Source organism: Hermetia illucens, chromosome 4 (genome assembly GCF_905115235.1).
Source record: "Hermetia illucens chromosome 4, iHerIll2.2.curated.20191125, whole genome shotgun sequence".
NCBI lineage: Eukaryota > Metazoa > Arthropoda > Insecta > Diptera > Stratiomyidae > Hermetia > Hermetia illucens.
In genome coordinates, this window is record NC_051852.1 from 148357987 (window position 1) to 148365455 (window position 7469).

A 7469-nucleotide genomic window follows, 5' to 3' on the forward strand; every position below is an offset into this window, starting at 1 on the left:
AAACCCATGTCTCGTAAGATCGCCTGGTCCTGTAGGTTCTTCGCTAGGTTCTCTCCGACACCCAGCTTTGTGCTGTTCCCATATACAGTGGATAGGTCCGACTTTAAAAAAGGGCGACGAATGCATTGTTTGTTATGATATACAATGGAACCCACTTTGCCGTAGTAACCGGAAAATAGTAGAAGACCTGGAAAAATTTAACGCGCATTTGGTCGAGCCAGGAACGATGGCGCGGAGGCGTGGTGGATGCCATATACCAGGAACTGGAACAGCAATCAATTTTAATCACTAACTTGACCTGTAAATTTTTACTTCGAATTATAATCGAAAGTAATTAAATTATATTGTAGTTTATTAAATTAAATAATAACAATTTCATACTAATACAAAGCGATTACCAAAAGTACATATTTACCAATATTATAAGCGGTTTCCTTACAATATAAAATAGTCGTGAGTAGCCGAATACAATACAAAGAAAATTTTTATTTATCTATTTCATTTAAACAGAATATTTCTACATACACATGAAAACATAATATTTCCATCAGCCCCTTCATACATCATTCAGTAGCAAATATTTTCAAATAATAATTAAATAAGTTTTGTATGAAATCGAATCCATGATATACAATTTTCATTAATTCATGTATACCAGATTCATAAATTGCTTACTATTTTCATTTCTATTTACACACGTAAATAAAATAATTTGAACTATTATAGATAGTAGATAGTCAAGTAAATAAACTTTATTCTTAGGAGAAGTTTAATAGATCTTGTTATATAATTTGAAAAACAAACTCGGTAGAAACAATTCAAAAGATATGTATATCCTAAAGGCTTGATGTTTATTAAAATTTTAAATGAGTTTTTTATATGAAATATATTACGTCCGAATAGTTACACCTGTTCAGAATGAAAAAGAATATACTCGCATGTGAAAATTTATTTTTATAATGTTCATGTTTTGTTTATAAAAAAACTGAAACAGTTAAAATGTTGAAGAAAAACTATAATCTTATGGTAACTTTATGTAAATGCATTCCAAAGTATACTCAAGACGGATAGGGCGGCGTTAACTACTGTTAACTATTAATTACATTAGATCGTAACACTTTCTGATTTAGTTCCAGTATATCACGTTATAAAAATCTTCATGGAAAAAAAGATGCTTTCCAAATGGCTGTGTGGGAATGCTAATTGGGGGATTTAACCAGAAAACAAAGTCTAAACTTATACAATTTTCAGTTTTTGAGATTAACCTACTTCTTTTCGTGATTTTCGTTACTATTAATTTTAAGGAAAAAAACTATTTTAAATTTTTTCCATAGTTGATAAATGTACTAAATTCTATCAATCAATACTTTAAACTTAAATAAATAAATAAATTAAAAATAATAACAGACACCTAATTTCGGAAACCAGTTTCTCCATCATTAGTGCAAGATCAAACACTGATCTTTTATTTTATTTTCACCAAAATAATTTATTTTATTTCCACAAAAATAATTTATTTGTTAAAATAAAAAAGAGTGTAGCCAAAAAAAGGAAATGTTTTCCTTAATTTTTAGGGATATCTTTAGCCAGCGAAAGTTCATGGGTTGTTTCAATGAAAACTCATTTATAGGCGAGAAGAATTATGCCAAAAAGGAAAAAATGAAAAGAAACGTTTTATGGTATTTTAGTTTTCTTTTTTAATTAAGACTTTGTAATAAAATATCTTCATCCGGTCATGCCTTCAATTGTCCTAGTTGAGGAAAATTAGTTATTTCATTTCATCATTTATTAAAGTATTTCCAAATATATATTGATTTTTTAAATTAAAAACAAATGAAATAAAAAAAGTCGGAAATAAAGTTTTAAAAGAAAGAATAAACCATAAAATACTTTATGACTAGCGATCAACAAGAGAAACTGCAACAATTATTGTTATACAGGGTGCGGCAGCATATCTTCCTTTCTCAAAATGCGCGCCACTCAGTTAGTTGATGTCATAGCGGAGCGCTAGTGGTCTCGTTCAAGAGGGGATACTGTAAAGTTTTGTCCCGACACGGTTCAGTCGCCATCATGCGTTGGAATAGTGAGGAGCGTGCCTTTGCCGTTGAGGTTTACTTTTCAAGCGGATGTTCGGTTATTGCAACACAGCGTGTATTTCGGAATCGCTTTAATTTAGCCCCGTTGGCTCCTGTCCCAGACCGCAAATCAATTGTTACATGGGTCACTACATTCAGACAAACTGCAAGTGCGACAAAAGGAAGAACTGGAGTCCCTCGGCCCGTTAGATCACCTGAGAACATTGAAGCAGTGAGAGCGTTAATGTTGCGATCGCCACGGCGTTGGATTTGGGGGACACTTGGTTCCAACAGGACGGTGCAACAGCACACACTTCAAGAGCATCGATGGCTGTTTTGAGGGAACACTTTCCAGAGCGCCTTATCTCAATTAGAGGCGATTTGGAATGGCCGGCACACTCTCCCGATCTGTCCCCTTGTGATTTTTTTCTATGGGGTTTTTTGAAATCCCGTGTTTATGTGAACCGTCCAAGAACCCTACAAGATTTGAAGACCAGCATCCAAGAAGAAATTGCCAACATAACACTTGCCATGCTAACAAGAGTCATGACAAACGCCAGAAATCGGTTTACGCAATGTAAGGAGAATGGGGGACGTCATCTCACAGATTTGATCTTCAAAACAATGTAAATAAAAGCTTTAGACATGTACCTACATTATAAAAAATAGATAAATATTTTCCGATGCATACAATAGTTTTTATTGAGTTTTGAAAAAAGGAAGTTATGCTGCCGCACCCTGTACTTACTTATAGGCGGGGAAAGTCAAAGAGGAGAGGGAAATTATGAATTAACGAAACGAACCTGACGAGAAGAGGTGGAAAGGGCGTGACTCCCCCTGAGGCTGGAGTTTTCCGCGTTTTTTTCACATTTTTTTTTAGATGTTGAGAACAGGTCCTTAAATTAGTTGCCTCTTTTCGGACCCCTGCACTCCTCCCGTTTGCAGCAAATATCAAAACTAATATTTGCTTCAAAAAGTACTAATCCAAGCCTTTTATTTGATATCCCTCTGGCTCTATTCTCTTGAGTTCAACGTGGAGCAATGTTATTCACCATATGTGTGGAGGTTCACAGTTTCAGCCTTTCTATCCAATTTCATGTCAATAGAACCGTTTCTGAGAAAGGTGTGTGTGACAGACAGACAGTGAACCGATTTTAATAAGGTTTTGTATTCAACCTTCAAAACCTTGAAAAGGGATAATAGGTGGGCCAGCATAACTTTCAAACTAATCCAAATCAGAATTTCAAGCGGGACCTGTTTTTCTGCATAATTTTCAAGCCGGGCTCGAATTTTATTTGTTTGTTCCATCAGTTTCCAATACCTTACTGATAAGAACAGTTGACTCATATATAATATTTTCTTTTGGAAAGAAGTAGGTAGTCAATCTTCCAAATCGTCCCGTGTAGGTTATATTTCGTAGTTGACCAACTGCGCTGGAGCGGTATTCTGATTGTCAGAGAAAACGAAAGAAAGAGAAATCATATTAAGGAGATCAAAAAATCATTGCGTAATGCGTCCTCTTTAACCTGGCCCTCGAGAAAGTGATCCGTGATGCTGAGATAAATGCAAGAAGTATGATCCTCTTTAAGTCCACCCAATTACTGGCCTATGCTGGCGATATCGACATAATGAGAAGAACGGCCCGAGAGGTACAAACTGCCTTCATACAGATCGAGCAGGCGGCGCGAGATCTTGGGCTGCACATCAATGAAGGCAAAACAAAATATATGGTAGCAACGTTAGCACCGAAAACCAACCAGCCTGCAACATCAAATCGCATTGGTCAAACGGGAAGAATAAAGATAGGAGACTACAACTTTGAGACCGTTAATAATTTCTCTTATCTAGGGTCGAAAATCACAACCGATATCAGCTACGATGATGAAATTCGCGCACGATTGTTGTCAGCCAACAGAGCCTATTCCAGCTTACAAACTCTTGGCCGCGTTCGAGAGAAAAATCCTCCGAAGAATTTTTGGCCCCCTACGTGAGGATGGACGATTGCGTAGCCTACATAACGACGAAATCTATGAGCGTTACCATGACCGTCAGGTTGTGGATAAAATCCGGCTCAATAGGTTACGGTGGGCGGGTCACTTAATCCGTATGGATGAGGATGATCCAGCCCGGAAAGTCTATAAGGGCAATATTTATGGTAGAAAAAGAAGACGATGCAGAGCCTGCCTGAGATGAAGCGATGGCGTAGATCAGGACTCCAGACAGCTTTTAGGGATATCGAATTGTGACCTCGGCGCAAAACCGGGATGTCTGGAGTTCCTTATTAAGGTAGGCCTACAGCGGATACCGGTTGTTGCGCCGTTGCTGGTGATGATAACGAACGATTTATGACATGCAAAACTCCACAAAGAAAATTTTAACAGAAAATATTCGCGAATCTCTCTCAATGCATTGAATCTTGTGTTCAGAGTATGCCGCGCAGGAATTGAAAGCATAATTTGAAACAAAAGTGGATGGACAAAATATTAATGATCTTTCGATAAAAATAACTATATTTTATTTATAATCATCGTAAATTAAATTTTAATTTTCTTTCATCAAATATAGTAATGTGCGGTATCAACTGAAAGGTCTCGGTGAGTACTAAGACCGGCTTCTAAAGTCCGTGTTAGTTTTGACATTTGTTAGAATGGTGGGGAGTACGGGTGGTTGAAAGTGCTCACTTCTTTAACGGACCCATTCTCAGAAACTACCCAACCTTGCTGAAACTAGAAAAGGCGGCGCAAACAGCCAGCCTAAGAATAAAAGAGAAAATGATACAGTCCAAAAGGCAGACAGGACATAACTACAGCTTTGAACAATGAGACAGTCGTCTATACTTGGGGTTACTGAAAGTGAACGACAATAATGAAATCAAATGCGGACAGAGTTTACTGTTTTGTATTGTCTACTCTGAAGAAGAGAACTATGGAAAGTAAAATAACCGGTTTACAAAATATAACACTCGACTTTTTCTGCCTTATTACAGCGAGACGTGAATTACAATATAAAGCAGACCTGATCGAAGGCGGTAAACACCTTCGAGCGATCAGTCCTCAGGCGAAAATTGAACCCAGTGCAGATACCAAATAGAGAATAAGATACAACGTCGAGTTGCATGCCATATATGACTTCAAATGTGTGAACAAACCGCGAATTCCCAGACGACCTTTGAAATATATATGTAGACGTCTCCTGTTCACTCTTTTGTGCAGCATTAACAGACATTAAAGTCGGTATACAGCGTCTTAAAGAAGAGGAATTTGAATACATCCTGACGAGATACCGCCGATAGCCCCTCCCCTTTTTACTAATGGTTTGGTAAACATATAAAGTGGCAAGATACCCAGAATTAAGAAAAATTTCGAAGACTGATTGCTCTTGATTCGGAAATCGCAACTTTTCCGTGAAGCATGAATTATTCGGAGGCAGAGGGACAAAGTCACTGATTTAATTGTTTATTAAATACCTCAAACGAATGAGTTCTACCTATATTGAGAAATGTAGGATTTGTAACTATATCTGGAAGATTTGGATTTCAACTTGGATCGCATTTAAGTCGAGTACAGATTCGTTACTGTCCTTAAATAGTTACTAACGCTTTTAACTTTATTTTTAAAGAAAATGGTGAATATTTCTTCAATTGTTTGGAATATTTTATCTTAACGTGGTTTTCCAAATTTTGACATATATAAAAATGTTTGACGGTAATAAATGGATGGCAGCTTTTTTAAAACGGCACTAAAATGGGTCAATGGAAAACTTACCAGGCCAAACTAAATTCTTACAGCCACCACGATATTGACTTATATACATGTCTAAACGCCATCGAATATTAAAAAAAGATATACTAGTTACTTTTCAATAAATAATATTTATCAAAAAAATCATTTAAAACTTACACAACATTCAACAAAATATTCTTAGCCTTATCTTGAAAACAACTGAAAACGAATCAAATTAAAATACAAAATTTGAAGGAATATCGTCTAGGAAAAGGATAATTTCCGTTTCCTTTTTTGGAATGAAGATTATAATTTATTAATTTATTTAACAAAAAAAAACTAAGGCTTAAGCGATAAAACTTACGACTAAGCTAATGGAAAAGCAATAAATTACAATAAAACTAATTACTATGAGCATCTGTTGGCAAAATTATCAGTCCTTATAAAGCTAATAGACGAGATTGGGAATGTGGATGCAACAATGACTAGTGACTGATGTGAAATTATAATCAGAGGGAGATCAGGGTTTATATTATAATATTTTTCTTCACATTTTGAAGAAATTAATTTTCCAGGTATCAACATTCCGACTCTTTTAAGATAATTTCAAAAACACTTTTCTGAGGTCAAGTCAACTGATTTGCACATAAACTTGAAGTTCAATAAAATAAAATTTTTTTTTATTGGGATCTTGAAGTTTAAAATAAAACTAAGTAATGTTCACAAGTATGCTCGCATATCTTACTGAAATTATGTAAATAATGGCAAGCTATCAATTGCGTTTCAATTAATAAATCCTACGAAAATTAACATTTTTTTTCAATAGTACTGAACACATGCATTGGCTAAGCAAAGATACACATTAAATACAATATTTGTAGAAAATTGAATTTAAAACTTCAAATTACCGTTTCATAATTTTATCTTAAATTTACATTGAATTTTGTAAAATATCTTTTGGGGATTTAATTCGATTTTTAAAAATATACCAAAAAATTTGTCTACTAAATTTGAATGTTCAATAATAAATTTAGTTAAGTTGTAAACCCAAATAAATATTTTATTTCGGCGCCTGGGCTGTGAAGGAAGCATTCCTGACATCACTTTTGTGTCAGAATCTCTGGCATCATCGGTGGACGGGTGGCGAGTCCTAGAAGACTTCTCAGCAAGTGATCACCAGTACATCGCGTTCGAAGTGGTTGACGCTACTTACCACCGAGCGCAAACGCGACGCCCCCCTGCCTGTGGAATTTCGCGAGGGTGAACATCGGAAAGCTCGTCGAAGCTTTTGGAGCAGGCTGGGCGGCGCTCCGGGGGGTGGTAGTGTCTCAGCTGACACCATCGTAAACTCAATGATGAACCTGATAATGACGGCGTGTGAGGCTTCCATGTCCCAGAGGAGCCCTAGGCGCGACAAGCTTTCTATGTACAGGTGGACGGAAGAAATTGCGGAGACCCTGCATACTAAGTACCGACCAGATGGACCGCATTGTGCGGGCATTGTGTCTAGGGAACTCAGACCCTGAACAGGTTGATGTAAATAGCGCGGAAAGGGTCGAGGATTACCCTCTTTTCACAATGAGAGAGCTCGAAGAAGCGGTTCTCCTATGAAAAACTAGAAGGCGCCAGGCCCTGATTCCATCCCGCCGGAAGTTTTCAAACTGGTGTTCCG